This window comes from Pteropus vampyrus, unplaced genomic scaffold (genome assembly GCF_000151845.1).
Source record: "Pteropus vampyrus isolate Shadow unplaced genomic scaffold, Pvam_2.0 Scaffold281, whole genome shotgun sequence".
Lineage (NCBI taxonomy): Eukaryota > Metazoa > Chordata > Mammalia > Chiroptera > Pteropodidae > Pteropus > Pteropus vampyrus.
In genome coordinates this window covers 820,263-838,156 of record NW_011889062.1, presented here as the reverse complement: position 1 = coordinate 838,156, position 17,894 = coordinate 820,263, and the positions used below count along the sequence as shown (strand labels likewise).

The 17,894-nt window shown below is 31.9% G+C and overlaps 1 pseudogene; it reads right to left on the bottom strand.

The window, feature by feature from the left end:
* Positions 1-521: 521 nt before the first annotated feature.
* Positions 522-640, bottom strand: LOC111729793 (annotated as a pseudogene).
* Positions 641-17,894: the final 17,254 nt, after the last annotated feature.

Below are 17,894 nucleotides of genomic sequence, written 5' to 3'. Positions count from 1 at the left end.
TATCTGATATTGCTAGCTTATTTACCTAGGATCCAAAGTAGACAGGTGTATGAGAAGTGAATTGTCATATAGTTTCCTGTTGCTAACTCTAGTGCTTTTTGTTAAAAGGACCAGTGAGGAACCATATATGTGTTTTTACCATGAGTCCTTAACTTTATCATCTGCAGTTATTCCTTCTGTTCACTGAATGTACATGTGAAAGAACACCTGTTGGTCAAAGTGGATCTTTAGAGCATTTGTTGCCTAATTTGGATAAGAACAGATACAAAAAAGGTTTGTTTCACATATTTTATCGGACTTACACCTGTTCATGTAAAACATCCAATAGGCCAGAACAACTGTTAATATCATCTTATTTCCCCTGCATGTTCTATTGCTGCCTCCCTCTCTACTTTGCCCTCCACTGATGACCAATTTTATTTTGTTTTATTTTATTTTATTTTATCTTTTTATTTTTTAGTTGACCTCACAGATTGCAAGGACTTTGTCAGTTTACAATCCCTTATTTTTTTTATTTTTTACACCTACAGCACCTGGTCTTCCTAGGTGGTCCCCCATCCAAGTACTAACCAGGTCCAACCCTGCTTAGCTTCTAAGATCAGATGGAATGGGACTTGTTCGGGGTAGCGTGGCTGTAGACACTGATGATCAATTTTTGTACTTAATTGAGAAATTGGATATAATAAAACATCATAAAACTCTTGACTCACCTGCACCTGTAATCACCTACACTGTCTGATTTTCCCTCTTTAGAAGAAGTATCCCTCTTCCAATTAAATGTGTCAGGTGTGCCCTGAATTCCACTTTCTCAAAATGTGACCTCTGTAATAACCCGCCTATCTCCTATTCCTTCAGGGAATTAGAGACAACCTGAGTATCTGTGGGATCACAGAGTGCACAAATGGGAGATGTGGTGGAGGAACATCAATAGGTTTATTATTGATCTCATTTGGAAAATGAAGGAGAAGGATACAGTGAAGATTGTAGCCACATTTTCTAAACAAATACAAAGATGCCATAGATTGGACCTAAGGAAATAAGAGGCGGAATATTAATCTTATATTTGACTGATTCACATAACTTTTATTTAAGAAATTCAAAGTGTGGTAGCTGATTTAATCTGAGTTCCTCTCTGAAACTGATAGATAGACATGATTTCTATTCCAATTTGGAACATGTAAACAGAGTTTAAATCTGTTGGTTTCCACCAATGTACATGTTGATTTAACAATCTTGAAGATCTAGCATTTCTTCTACTACACATACACACAAACACAAAATGATTATAAATTTTTATAAATGAAAATTGTCACAAAATGATAGGATTTACAAGGTAAGTCCCTTGTGATCACTTCATAAATATAATGATTTATGTTTATATACTTATTTTTGTGTCAGCTGTACATCTTGGGCTTGGAATTGTGTATTGAAAAAGGACCAATGAAAGGTATCAAAGGAGGCAAACCAACAATTAATAATGTGTTAAGTTAATGATGTACAAAAATCTTAAAAATTATCCACTCCTATTTGACCTGTGGTTGAATGAGCATATGTCAATCTCCTGGGACAGTATTGGTTTCAAATGTTTATGCATTGTTACCATGAGCACTCATATCAAATTATTGATTGAAGTTTTGATTTGGAATATATATCTACTCTATCTCGAATAAACTCAAACTCAAATTTTAAGTTTCTGTAATCAAACATGTCCTGAATTTACATTCTAAAACAATTAGAGGTAATTAAACACTTTAATAAATCTCCTATGATGTAGTGAATGCAATGTTTCTTCTATTTCCTTATGCTGTAACATCCATGTATGCCTATCTCAATCTGAAAACTGAATATAAAAATATGAATAAATATCTTTGTAAAAATCATAGAGCAAAGTGAAGTAACTTGGGATTGCCAAAATCATTAAAGGAATGACATTAGCTTTTAAGCTCGTCTAGAGTAGAGCTTGTCACATCATGGCTTACAAATTTTCTAGGTCTTCTTAACTCTTTGGCTAAATTTTCTAGGTCTTCTTAACTCTTTGGCTAACTTTTCATTTGTCCCTCACCTGTATGTTCAGGAAATTTATATATACATATATATATATATATAAGTTTATATATATGCATATATATTGAAATATTAAAGTCCTGAATTGTACCAGTTTTTAAAATTAATTATAATTTCTCTTTGAAAATTTCACAATATTAAAGCAATCTTGTACCTTTGTAAGTCTATGTTTTGTCTTAAATTTTGGCTTTTGATTTAACATAGAAACTGCCTGGAATAAGTTTGTAAAACATTAATCTTTTGAAAGTTTCTTTAAATACAGTGAATTATAACAATAATTTCAAATTATGCCACAATCCAACATTTTCCAGCACTAGAATCTTCAGATTTAGTTATAACCACGTAAGAGTCTGCTGTAATAATATGTTGGAAGAATCACATTCTTTATAATTGTATTTATTAAAACAAGTTAAAATTTAATTTTTCTAATTCTTTTCTAACTACTAAGAGACCTCATGACTGTGGTTCTGAGTAGTGATTGTTATGTAATTTCTTGCATACCCAACTCCACATGTAAAAAGTAACAAGTAAAGAAATCCTATTCATTTCTATTGTCTGTTATCCTCTTAAAATAGCATGATTTTTTACAGTTTTCTTGGCAAGGATTTTTAGGTATATTTATTGGTCCCAGCAAAGCAACAAAAGATGAGTTTCCATGAAGCCATGAAGCACTGATCTGGCAATTAGAAGATATAGATTTTGTTTCTATCTTCTTCACTCGTTCATTTTGTCACCTGGGCATTACTCTTTCTCTCTGAGCCTGCGCTTTTTTATCTGCAGAGTATCTTGTTTAGTACAATTGCATCCAGGGGATCCTCAGGAATTATTAAAAGATGATAAATGGTAATGGCAAACCTTCTTACCTATGAACTACAGAATATGCTATGTGATTGAATAAACAGAAGCCTTGAAATTATAGATGAGGCTCTTTTTTCTAGATGTATTCAGTGCATTATTCTCTGTTTAATTATAAGTTGACCATAGAAGAAAATATATACAGAAACAGTAGACACCTATATCTGATGTGCTTACTGTTTAAACTAATCTTCTTTCTCTTCTGTTATGTTTCCTACTGTTCTTACAGCTTTATGGAGAATAACAAATACAGAGTAAAATATAATTTAACTTTTCCTATACTATAAAGTTATTCTAGAGAAAGTTGCCTTTCTCTAATCATATTCTTTGAACTTTTGTATAATTTTTATTTCATTTCTCCAGTTGTACCTTAGGTGTTGTACGTATTTTACGAGTAGTTTTATATATTTATTTATTTTTGGCATTAGTCTTATGGCACACACAAAAGCATTTTAAATGGCTTGAAAAGAAGAATATATCTTCTCCAGATAAAAACAAAGCTTGTATTTGATGAATATGATTGCTTTTTCAGAAGTAAATCATTTTAAAGGTAAATTTCTAGGCAAACTATTAAACTTTTCTCCGAAATTCAATCCACATTTTATTTATTTATATTTTTTCAATAACAAGGAAGCTAATTGTATTTCTATATACTTGCAGTGAACAATCCAAAAATGAAATGAAGGAAACTGCTCCATTCACAATAGCATTGAAAGAATAAAATACTTAGGAATAAACTTAACAAAAGAAGTATAAAATGTATACTCTGAAAATTACAAAACAGTGTTGAAAGAATCAAGCCACATTTTAAAGTAAGTCTGTTAACTTCAAAATGTGAAAAGAATTGTCTCTATTAAAATAACCATCTAGAGAATTAAAAAAAAAAAAAACATTTCGCTGTTTTATGTGAAGCAATTCTTTGTCTTTATATCCTCAAGTTATCAAGATAATGGGTTCCATCTTTTTAATTTGTCTCAATTCTTACCTTTTAAAGGAATTCATTATTTTCACAATAGTAGGGGAGACCCATTCTCCACCAAAATGCAACCTTCTGATGCTTATTGATATAAACATTTATTTTTAATATTGTTTCTTGGTATCTATGAAAAAGAATTGTTATCACTCTATGCCTTTGCCATTTCCATTTTGTTTCTGTTTAATTATGCTAACTTTTGATTTTGGCATACACGTGTTCTCATTTTTAAATCTGTTTTGGTGGGTTTTTTTTATGGACTGTTAATACTCATAAAGAGAAACAGCACATTGCAAGAATATTCAGCAGATAGTGAAAAGATCTGAAAATCTTCCTTGAAAAGTCAATAGTTGGAACTCAAAAATAGTTACATCCTGCATATAACAAGCGTTTTTCCTATTTCTGCTATACCTGAGAGTAGGTTTTATTTTATATGCATAGAACAAAGTATATTGTATGCATTAAACTAACTTTATGACAGCAGGGATCTTTGTGGGCCTGAAAAATCAATAAAATATTTATAAGAAAAAATAGCTACTGAGAACATGTAGTCCCTGGTTATTATCCCAAGTTATAGGTGATGGCTTTAGCTATCTTCGAGTTGCAAAATACAATTTATTGCTATAAAATCTTCCTCATCACAAAGCTGAGCTCTTTCCAAATTGATACAGGTTATTGCCCTGCAAGGAGGTAATGCAGATCTCCACTCAGAGCTCAAACAGTTAATGTTCAGCACTTGGGACCAATTTGGCTGACATGAAAGAGCCCCTGGAGCGGTAATGGCTCTTTTCTGGTCATCTGTATATCACTGCACTTAAGTTCTAGAATGCCAAAAGTGCTTCAAATGTAAATTTATTTTGTTATTGGCCTTAATGCACCAGTTGAATATTTAGATGAATCACTTTTCTGTCAAGCATATTTGTCTTTTGAAAATCAAGCTCTTAAAAATAATGCTGATAAATAGGCAGTGGATAGAATTGTGTTCTGCTTGATCAGAGTTTTTATTTTTTCCACTTACCCTGGAACCACAAAGATTTGAATGATTCTTCAAATCCATTTTGGACTGGAACAGGTATAGATAAATGTGAAATATGTAGATAGGACGGACAAATTGACCTTGATTTTACATGGCTGGGTTTACATGACTGCCATGTATGGTCATGCAGTCAGGCACTGCCTAACTTTAAAGAGAATTGGTCACTTTTAGGCTTTGCAAAGGACGCCTCTGTATCTAGATAGTGCGCAGCTGGCACAACAGTACATAGAGGCTCTGGAACAGATAGATAAGAAGCAAGTAGGGAGTTTGATTAAATAGTCATTATAAATTTGCATAAAGTTTTCATAGTTGGTTAAATGAGTAAATCAGACACTTGCCAGCTTTTAGTTGCCTTCTTTTCTTAATGGCATCTGATATTAGACTACAAGAGCTAGAATTGACTTAAGTGTTCCTCTAGTTCAAATTTCTTAAAATATAGGAGTAAACTGAACATCTTACTCATCAAGCAACTGGACTAAGCCATAGAGCTTGTACGTAGTTCTCAAAGCTAGATGTAAAATCCAAGTCTATTGACTTTCTTTCTAGTGATATGTTTTCAAAACTTTATTCTAATTCTCTTTAGCTTATTAATATGTTGACAGACACCTCTCACCTAAAGGTTTTAGGAGACATCACGGGAAAGTGACCTTACAATAATAGAATCGTGGTTTTAGTCTCTCTTCAAGTCCATTCTGCTATAGGGATTCCACAGTTTGATCTTGGCTTGTTAACCTCATTAGCATAGATTCTCAACACCTGTGCCCCTGGTTAGTTGGGGACCTAAAGTGTTTGACTTCTTTGTACCAGAGCTGACTACCAGTAATTATTTCTCTCATGACCTAATGGAATATGAAGAGCCAGAAATAGTGAATCTGGAATCAAATATGGATGTTGAACAGGTATATTATAAAGATTTTATATGCATATAATATTTTATGATGTTTCATGAAAAAGAGGTTTTGAGCAATAGGTGAAGTAATGGCAAATGAAGTTAATTTATTTCTTTTTTTCTCTTTTTCTTAGTGAGGTTTATGGGATTTTGTTTACTTTCCTAATGAGATGGTGATTTACATGTTTTGCAGAACCACTTACTCTGTGTCCTCTGTGCATGGTTTCAGCCTTGCAAATCTGAATTGGAGGCATACATGAGTCCAGAACACATATGTTCAACTGGGCAAATCTTTTTGCCATTTCTCTTCCTTGGAATGATAATCCACATGCCGGGATTTCGAATGAGTTTAATACACTTTTCTTGATTAATGGAAAATGGCAGAGTGTAGGAGACTGAAACAGTTCGTGCTTTGCTTGATTAATTAATAAGGGACTCTCTCTTCCCAGCTTCGACTCATTATGCTAATGAAGTGTCATCAATTAAGGCTTTCCCTTGATTATTGAATCTGTCAGGTAGCACTCAGTGAAAATGCTGCATTCCTTTTCTGTCTGGGTGGAATTGCCATTACAGCTTTTTATGAACTACTCCTTCTATTAGCTGCTGTTTGTTCTATTCTCTCATATTTGGTTCTTTTCTTCTACCTTAAGAATGGTGCTATGGAAAGCTTGGAATGAACTGGAAAATGTAATCTCTGAGAATATGGGTCAAGAAAATGTGTTAATAGAAAGATACACAGCATTCTTCATTCATAACTCATTTGTAATTATTAATGGTGTAGTAAAAAATGAATCAAAAGAATATGTTGAACTTTGGCACTGTCGTTAGATTAGATAGCAGATAAGAAATAAATAATCATTAACCATTTCTCACCCTACTATTCAAATTGTGTTTAAGAGGAAGGATTTTTCCTCAGGGAAACATCATGAGAACAAAGAGTGTATATTTAAATTTTTTATTCTCTTCATGTAAAGCTCTAATTTGTTTACAAATATTACTTGGATTTGGATCTACTTAAAGGTGATAAAAATGTAAAAAGAATAGAATAGAACCAAATATAGCTCCTAGGTTAAGTTTAGGAAACGAACATTTTTATGTGTCTTAGAGGCTTTTGCTCCTCAGCCCTGAAGATGAGGGTTTTGGAATGGATAAATTTTTCTCCATCCATGTTGCCTAATCCACTCATTAAAGAATACCTTACTTTAAGATTAACTAGTACCCACTAATGAAGGACTGTTCAGTCATTTATTAAAGTTATAAATACTAGAAGACCGGAATAAGACACTCAAAACTCCCAAACTGACATCTTGGGAGAGCAATAATAATGAATTTGTTTAATTTTCTCATTTCACTTCACCTAAAGTAAAAAATAGTTTTATAGTTTTATGGTGCATCTTTGGCCTTAGGAAAAAATCTTGTATTTTTTAACTAGTCGTGTCATCTGTTTAATCTTTTAATATCTGTTTCTCTAACTGTAGAATGAGGAGGTAATAATTATTCATGGCTACTTTTCTGGAGATCTTGGATATAAATAAATGGAGAATTAAATGGGATACTCTACTACTTGCTTTTGGAGAACACATTTTATATTTCGGTGCTGTGAGTTTTTAAATTAGAGGAGGATATCTGATAGAGCTCATTGCTGAGTGTATTGATGCTTAGTTACCTCCATCAGATAACTTTATGCTAAAGTTTATTTCTCTTTCCAGAGAGCACTTGTTTTCTCTGCTTTTAGGAATAATGTTTCCAATTCAGTAACTCTAGATGTGTTGTGTCTTCAGGTCACATCTTTAACTTTTTTCAGTGTCCCAAACCCGTAATAACACCGAAGGAAGACTGACCCATAAAGTGAACTAGGATGCTGCTGAGCAAAGGCAGGGCTGATGGCCTCAACATGGAACCCCTGTATTGTTCTCAGAAGAGTCTTGATAAGGACAATAAATTTAAATCAAAGGATGGATTAAGGTTTGGTAATTGTCAGAATCTAGGCCTGACATTGTAGCAATGCTGCTCCTTTAGAGGACCAGCCCCAAGCAGCAGATTCTCCACATATGATTCTACACAAGGGCAATTCACTTAGTCCTCAGAGCTGAGATTCTGTTTAATAGTCATACTTGTATTTGCACCATATGCTATGAAGAAATGGTAAAATAACCTTGTAAAACAGAAAATGGTGAAAGATCAGATTACCCAGGTTAAAAAAAAAAATGCTTTAAGCCTTACAAACTACAGTGTATTCATTCATTGTCACCATGTTAATCTTCTATTTTGTTTTGTTTTGTTTTGATAGCAAAGTCATTATAACTAGGTAAAATGAGATAGGCTGAAATAATTTTTTTAATCAAATTACTCTCCATAAGTTTCTTCTTTTTAATAATAAAACTTTCATTGTAGAAAAAACTTATTTTCAATTTTTCAACAAAGTGTACATGCTCTTGCAGTCATTAAATTTGAAGTTATAAGATTATTATATCTATAGCACTGCAATGTTAGTTGAGTGAGAAAGAGATGAGTATCATAGGTCTGACGATATGAGATATGATTCTGTCATTCATAAGTAAAATCATTCTGGGTGTATAATATAATCTCGTTGTATTTTGCCTGGTTTGAAATACAGAATAAATATACGTAGAGAGGAATGCTATATTTATACAAATGATTAATTTTAATTATCTCCAGAAAAATAACTCAAGGCTTGAAAATGTATGAAGTGTGCATATCGATGGATAAATAAAAAGTATTTTCAGATGAATAGTTATGTGTTTAGTTAGTAACCAACAGTTAAACAGAAGGAAACAGTATATAATCAGTTTAACGGGCATGTATTATAAGCTAACACTTTGTCTTGTTTGATACCAGTAGGTCGCTTATTCCTGCAATAAATTTTCTTCTTGATAGGAATTAAGTATTATGTGAGACACAACATAGAGAAGTAGTTAAATATAAAAATCCTAGAGCCAAACAGCCTAGTATGAATCCTAGTTCCCCTTCTTACTAGTCGTGTAAACATGAGCAATCTATTTCATTTTTCCGTGCTTCATTTTCCTCTTCCATAATAAAAGTAATACTTGTCTCATTGGGTTGTGGTGATTAAATGACTTAATAGATGTAAAGCTCCTAGAAGCATGTTAGCACTGATTAAAAGCTATAAAAAACATTTGCTATTATAATATAGGGCAATATATTATATTGGCAATTTTTCCTGAATTTTAAGATCGCATAGAGGAGGTATTCGTATTTTATCTCTGTAGATACCTTTATTATTTTCTGTTTATGTTTTTGGATTTTGGGTAAGTAATGAGGCTATTGAGCTTCAATTTTCTTATCTGTAAAACAGGCATAATAATAGGATCTACCGTATGTTTTGTGAAGATTAAATAATTCGATAAGTTCTCATGTAATCAATTCTTGATAAATATAATCATCTTTAATTTTTATTTACAAATGGAATACCATTGCTAATGGCAATATCAGTAAACTAATACAGTTATTTAGGATATATTAAAATATATAATATAGCAAATTTAGGATATATTAAAATCCTCTTGTTATAGATATATAAGCTAGAAAGAGGTAATGCAATATACTTCAAATTTAGTATTAAATACATTGTTGAACATTTATCTTGCAGTCCAGTGTTATTCTCCCTTGCCACAACAAAATCCTAAATTATATCAGAAAAACAAACATGACAACCTTAATAGAAATGAATTATGTAGACACAGGAAATCCTTCCTACTGTTAAAAGATATTGGTTTTCTTATAAAGAAGGTAATATTTCCTTTTGATTGACATAATTATTACTAAGCCACAGAGAGATCAGAAATTAGAGCTTTATTAAAACTTGAAATTTTACTTCATTTTCTACCCTTTTTTTAGCAAAATGCACACTATTCTAGGAAACAAAATATAAAACCTCTGAGCCTAATTTTAATTTTATAATCAACATCATCAAAACATGTATAAATAAAGGGACAGTGACTGGGAAAATACCTACATTCGTTCAAAGAACTGAAGGAAGAAGTCTTTCAATTTATAAAATGTAAATTATGAAATGACTATAAAGTCATTGGTTGCTGTTGCTCTCTCCTTCAAATGTATTTTACTTTTACTTTTTTTTACTCTCTCCTACTTTTTTATTCTTATATATACTTGGTTCCTCATGAGTTTCAAGAAACTCAGAAGTGGAGACTGCTACCCGCCCGTCTGCCCCCCAACTGTTTTTTTGAGTATGAAACTAATATGATATTTTCAAGTTCACCTGCAGATTGGTGTGACCATACGATTAAGCATTCTCTGGTGGAATGTGAGAGAAAGTGATGTGTATATTTCTGGGTCTATCCTATAAAAATCACCCAAGAGCACTCTTTTATGCTTCCCCCCGCCTCCACACACACACACACACACCTCCTTCTTTGCTAAATAGAAACTCATAGAGTGCCCTACCCTACCCCTGTGTTTGGCTATTGACTTGACAGTTGCGTGAGAATACTACTATCTCGAATTATTATCTGCTTAGTTCTATTGTCTATAGCCCAGCTCACCCTAACCGGTAGAAAAATGGTATTAAAGTAGAGTGCTGCTTTAAAATCATTAAATTGTATTATAAATTTTTGCTCTAATAACAAAAAAACAAATCGAAGTCATGTAGTAGATGGTGAGAAAAATATATACAGCAAGTGGCAAAGTGGAGATTTGGGCTACATGGTGGCAAAACATTTTGAACTCTACCTGCAATAACTTGAAAGGTAGAACAAATGTCTGCTGGAGCTGTAGCTCTAGAGAAAGTGATGACAGAAAGGCAGAATGTTAATAAACGTGTGACTGTCACTGTTATTTACTGCACTGAGCCAAATATTATGAGAAATAGCTGAGCTAAGGCAAGAATTAGCTGATTTTAAACAATGATTGAAGGGAATAGAGAAAGCTAGTTTTAAAGCACCATAGGATTGGAAAACCCAAATGCTCTGAATTCTAAACAATGAACAAAAAGAAGGCTTTGGGGACCAAAGACATATTAAGATAATATAATCAAAGAGCTTCAGCTTGTGCAAAAATTGGTTTGAGAAGGATTGTCTTCTCGTTCACTCCTAGTGTTTCGAGTAGCCTTCAGAGGTTATGAGAAAAAGGGAGAAAAGAGAGAGAGAGAGAGAGAGAGAGAGAGAGAGAGAGAGAGAGAGAGAGAGAGAGAGAGAGAGAGAGAGAGAGAAATGAGAGAGAAATGAGAGAATAAGAATATGCGATCATCAAACAACAGGTGGATGCTAGGAATTTCACCAGCATGAAAATAGCTATCCAAACTACGTTTCCAAGTAAGATATCCTCCACCCCACCCACTTCAGATGTAGCCATTGAAGACAATCAGAAGGAATAAGGAGAGGTTTTTCAGCCATAAAAAAGAGTGAACTCTTGCTATTTGGGACAACATGGATAGACCTAGAGGATATTATGCTAAGTGAAATAAGTTAGACAGAAAAAGACAAATACTCTGTGATTTCACTTATATGTAGAATCTAAGAAAACAACAAATGAACAAATAAAACAAAATAGACTCAGGAACAAACCGATGGCTGCCAGAGGGGAGGGGATTAGGTGAATGGTTGAAAGGGTGAAAGAGAAGAAGAGGTACAAACCTCCAATTTTAAACAAACAAATAAACAAACAAACAAACAAATAAATAAGTCAGTCACAGGGACATAATGTACAGTATAAGGAAAATAGTCAATATTATTGTAATAACTTTGCATGGCGACAGATGGCTACAGACTTATTGTAGTGATCACATCGTAAAGAACATAAACGTTGAATTGTTATGTTGTATACCTGAAACTAATATTGTATGTCAGCTATTCTTTAATAATAACAAGAATATATACAATTCAAATAAACTTCAAAAAAATATGCATTCCCTCTTCTCCCTTCCAAAAAAAAGAAGAAGAAGAAGAAAAAGGGAAAACAAAGGAGAAACTTCTCAAAGGCAGAACCACATGATATACCAAAAGAAGGAAATATCCCTCCAGAGAGAAGACTGTGGTTATAATCAGAAACTTTCCCCAGTCTTCTCTGGGCAGGGGCTTTTTTAATAGTTCCTGTCTTGCAGGATTTTATACTGCCGCGAGCTAAGTGCTGTGATGTTTCTTATTTTTTCTTTCCTAAGGAGGAGTTTCCATACAACCATCTTTGCCCTAATGTTGAGTGCAGAAGAACAGTCTCCATAACTTCTCTCAATTCATAGGTCATTAGTACATGAGGAACCAAATTCAAACCTAACAAGCTGAGCAGACTTCTGTAACTTGGAGGGTTATTAAGTTGCCTCACACGGGAAGAAGTATGTTCTCTGTGGGAAAAAAATTGTATACTGTACATGGTTAGAGGGACCAACTTGGGTGGTGGCTATTTGCAACTCTAAAAATGTATTCTTTTTCCTGGATTACATTTTCCAACTTCTCTTTCAGAAAGAGAATATATTTGAATATATTCCCTTCTGTGAAACATGAATCCCTACTGCTTGCACCCTCCCAATCTCCTAAAGGTACTCCTCCATTCTCATTTCTGGTCCTGACTGATGGAGTATGATCCTCAGGGCAACCTTGGAAGCTACATACCCAAATTTGAGAAGTTGTTCTCAGTTTTACCTCTTAAACGATTTTGGGGAGGAGACACTCCCCATACCCTGTAAATTTGTAAACTCCATGGACTATAGGAGCATGAAATAAATTCTCATCGTTCTGATTTCTTACATATTCAGGTCCAGTTGCTTTCTTAGCCTAGCCTACAATAAACACAAATGATAAAATCTATAAAATCTAATTGGAACTGTAAAAATCTGAGAAATATATTAATCTAAATTTATCTAAACTTGTTTAAGAATTAATTTAAAAACTTCAAATTATCTCCAAAATGTTTTAAAACTTATATAGTAAATGCCTTTAAAAATGATAAGCTGTCTATATTTCTAGCACTCTACTAAGATGCCCTAATTTTAAAGAAAAAAAAAAGCTGAAAGATATCTCCAAATTAATTCGTGACTATAACTAGAATGAGCAGAAAACACTATTACTTCTTGTCACCTTGCTATTTTGTTCTAGGATACTGAAGTGTTAGAAAGAAGTCTATTATGTCATTCGAAAATAAAATTTTTTCAGTATTAAATCTTTAAGTAAAATTTTGTTACTGTGATTCAGAACATATATTAGCGATTTTTTTCACTCCCCCCAAATGTAATAAAGATGGAAATGCTTTTCCTTATTTATCTTATTATAGACAATCAATAACATGGAAAGAAGGTGTGTCCAAATATTAGATATTATTCCAATGTAGAAATACAAATATTTAAAATTACGTTTTATGTCAGCAGAATACATATTTTTAATTTCAATTTTTTATACGTTAAAAATTGTCTCTGTTTTCATGGAAACTCTTTTTACATCTCTCATTGTATTTTTAAGTGATCTAATTTGGAGCCTCAGGTGCTGTTTGTTTGTTTGTTTTTTTTAACTCATTTTATTTTTCTTGATACATCCAGGATACTGAAAAGTAAAATAGGAAACATTTTTGTTTTGCTAAAACTATAATGTTTAGATAAAAAAAAAATAACAGGGCTTGTTGTGCTGAAGTAAGTGCAAGCAGTTAACTCTGCATTGCAGTTATTACTACAGAATCAGTAAGTATAGAACTAGAAAACAAATATATCTTGCTGGAGGTTTAATCGACTAGCAATCTTAGATAGTGTTCTGTAAAATAGAGTAATTTTTATGAAGAACTTATTAATTTACATTTAATTTTTGAATTGGTGCATATGAGAACAATGTCAATATTTAATAGTTATACTCTGCTAATTTCTGTATAGATCATTTTCTACAGGTACATGCAAGAATGACAGAAGGACAAAATGGAAGAATCATATTTCCCTCAAATAAAGTATTTATTAAATTTTAGAATTAGAGTTGTTACTCTTTTAAACAATTAAAATGTGATGTTATCTAATAACACATGTCCTACAATATGTTTTTTTTAAAATAATAAAACCAATAAATATTCATTCTAAGAGGGTAGAAAGAAGAAAATGAACTTCACCTAAAATTCTAGCAAGGAATAATCACTTTTCTATCTAACTTCTTTGTCTGTCTGTCTGTCTGTGTATCTATCTGTCTATCATAATCATCTCTCATCTGTTCTTTCACACTCTGAGCTTGTGTGTGTATACATGTGATATGTATTTGTTTTTATTTATTTTTATCAAATTGGATTATACAATTTGTAAAATTTCATTTTCTCCCTTATGCACTTCACATAATTGTATTTTTTCATATCATTAAATATTCTTATAAAATGGAATTTTAGGTACTTCATGAAATTCCTTTTATAGATGTACTATGTATTCATTGATTTATGAATTTTCAAACATTTACTATTTCCAGTTTGTCTCTTACTAATATTTTTTCTATAAACATCCTTTTCACACTTCTGTGGCTCAGTTTTTACTATTTGATTATTGTAGACTCTTAGAGATGAAATTCTTTGGTCACAAAGGAATAGCCTCTTTCAAAACTCTTGGTATTAACTGCCAAAGTGATTTCAGACTATATGTACTAATTTAATTTCAACCTGCAATGGCTAAGAGGACCTGTTCACGGTATACTAGCCAACATTAAGTATTATTTTATTATTAAAATATTTGATAATTGAGCAGTCACACTGTATCTTATTGCTATTTAACTGAAATTTTAACTCAGAGATTATATTCAATATATATTAATATGTTTATTCATTATTAGTATTTCTTCTTTACAATTTATACAAATGGTATAAATCAGAATGATGTTTAGAAATAGAAGTCATACTGGACATTCTTTTCCCTTTGTTTAGCAACTTTTTGTAGTTATATCATTCATCAATTTGATGAAAATCATTTTGAATACAGTTTAATTTCCTGCCACTGCCACTTCTTAGAACGAATAGTTCTTTAAGATTATTATCCAATATGAATAAGGGCTTCCTGATGTTTATTCTAAGATAACTTTGCCCTTTTTTAGTGTTTTACCTCTTATCCACAGTATCAGGGTTAGGCAAATAAATGCATTGGTAATTTATTTATTATATTCATGTCTACATAGATTTTGATCCTATTTCTTCTATACCTTCACCTTTCATATTAAAATGTCACTACCATGTAAGTGTATTATATGATTCTATATAATGTTCTAAAAGTATATTGTTTTATATTGATTCAGACCAATGTATTTTGGTTTGTTTCTATCACTGTCTTTAAAATACACAAGAATTTATTAAATATTTTGGTCATGCCAGCACAGGAGTAATAGCCCGGAGGAGAGAGGAGAATGGCAAGCAACAACAGCAATAGTAATAAATCTACTATTATTATCTCTCTTTTTTATGGATTATAGATAATTACATATAATTTGATTTTATGTTTTATAATCTTTTTCTGAACTTGTCTATTCTAGATTTTGGCTTCCACTTTTCTACTTATTTGCACTTAATTGTGAGGTCTTATAATTTATTTCATCAGCATCTTCACTTATCATAAAAGTCTGATGTTATCTAGAAACTTTTAAGATTTCAAATCTTAGAGAATTTATGTCTTGAAAAGATTATGATACACCCTGATATCCATATGCAATCCCAAGTAAAAGCAAGAGAAAAATGTTAAATAGCTCTGCCAAAGTTCAAATTTCTTCCAACTTTTTCATAATCATTTCATAATCCTGATCTTGTACAACATATATAAAAGACTTTAAAAAGAATTTTTGTAAAAAATTTTAAAAGTTTAAGTAGGTTACATTGGCCACTTTTCCTATATCATTTCTTCTTTCTAATAACTATAGAAAATTAATCCAACACGGTTTACTTAGATTGTGCCAAGGACTAGCTATGTTGCTTTTCATTAGATCCCATAAATACTTCTAAAACTCATCTGTGTCTGGTTTTCCTGTTTTTCTAGACACATTCCCAACACTTTGGAGTTAGGCACCAACAAGTGATTTGTTATGTTCAATGTTTTGGGATTTATGTTTTGCTTGCATTTTGCAGTTACCTCTAACCTTTGAATTATTAGTACATTTTGACACTACATAAGATCTCTGATATTTAGAGTCTCGTTTAACTATCCTTTCCAGTGTATCATCTCAGGTGAAAAACAGACAGTTGAACTCCATGGTCTAAGAGTATAGGTATGCTCAGCTTTAGTGGAAAATGTCAAACAGTTTTCCAAAATGATTTTTTCAACTCATAGTCCCACCAACAGTCTACAAAAGTTCCACTTGCTCCACATTTTCAACAACACTTGGTTTGGTCAGTTAAAAAAAAAATCAGTTATTCTATAGTGGGTTTACAGTGGTATGGCATTTTGTTATAATTTACATTTTTGTAAGCTTATCTGTGAGTTGGATACCCTCTTTTGACACTAAGGGTGTCAAAACAAAAAGATGAAAGAAATTATGGACCCTCGATCCTGACAGTGAATAAAAATTAACCAACATTGTAATATTTCTGACATCTGGATTTCTTGTTTCTTGAGATAATATGTCCTTTATTGTTTAAGCCATTTTAATTAGAATTTCTGTACTTTGCAACTGATATCATTCCAATTGGTATAGCAATTGTTAAAGAGTTGTTTTAATATTATATTTATCTCCAGTGTCTAACCTAGAATCTAACATTGAAAGGTTCAATAAATGTATTTAAATTAACCAATAAATGAAATAATTTCACTACTAAACCTAAGCAATCACCTTGTTTTATTAACAGACATATGAAAGCGGCATTTTTATTTCTTTTGTTCCCAGGAGCACTTAGTAATCCATAGGGAGAAGAATAGGGTGGCCTATTTTATTTAATGTCTCTAAGATTACATACTTTTCTAGTATAAAGGTGATTGAAAAATTATCTCTACATGATTCCCAGTACATGTGTAATGCTATTTTTAGAGCGATATTAATGAAGATTACATATTAGAATTTTATTTAAAGATTTGCATAGCATTAGATTACAATTTTGGTGATAGTAAGATTGATTTTTCAAGTTTTAAGTAGTCTTCTAAAAAAGAACAACAACAAAAGTCCACATTTCTAGCTAAATTATTTTGTGGTGAAAAATTGAAACTTAGTGTGCTACTTTAAAAATTATTTTGGGTGGCCTTATATCGATTTTCTGGTAGGTGACCAATTAAAAAAATATCTTGAAGAAAACATAATTGAAAGAATAAAGTAGTAAGAGCATTATAAGACCATACCTGGAACTGTCTTTCCCTTTGCCTACTTTAGGATGATCATCAAATTAATTAGAAGAATATTTACTCTAAAAACTGAAAATTTTTATCATTGAGTCTACTGTTTACATGAAATGCTAAGCAAAGCAAGAGAAAACTCAAGAAAGAACTCAAATTTTTACCCCAAAGAGGTCTTCTCACACACACACAAAAAAAATTAGAATGGGCCTCACCAGATTTTAATGACAGAGGATGCCCAAGGAATAAGGACAAGTTTTTCTGCATTGTATGATTCAATTCAATGTTTATTCAGGATTGTTAAAGCAATAAAGACAAAAACATGTTTTCATACTATAATGACTAATGACATGTAGTAAGTGCCAACTGCCTGTCAAATTTGGCATTGTTCCTTATTCTGGATAAGGAAGCTTATTCCTTGGATGCTTTTCAGGTATTTCATTTTGAATGTAATTTTAATCTTCCCAGAAGCACTTGGAAAGAGGTAATTTATATGATGATTAGTCTTTGTAAATGGAAGTCGAGAGACAGATTTTCCAAAGGACTTTTTTTTGGTGTAAGTGTGAATGAATCAGTCTTAAAGTTTTAAAAACATGCTTCTTAAAAACTTAGAGGATCATCTATGAGAGAAACAACAATAACAACAAAATTGGGCCTCCCTTCTATAACGATGCAAGATATTAATGGACCTTTTTAAAAAAAATCGATTATTTTTAAAGCTTAGTGAGCCATCTTGTGTTGGAAAAGAGGGAGACAATATCTTATGCATCTTGTTATTTTTATTTTTTAAAATATAACTTATTATTGTTTTCTTGAATCCTGCTAAAGT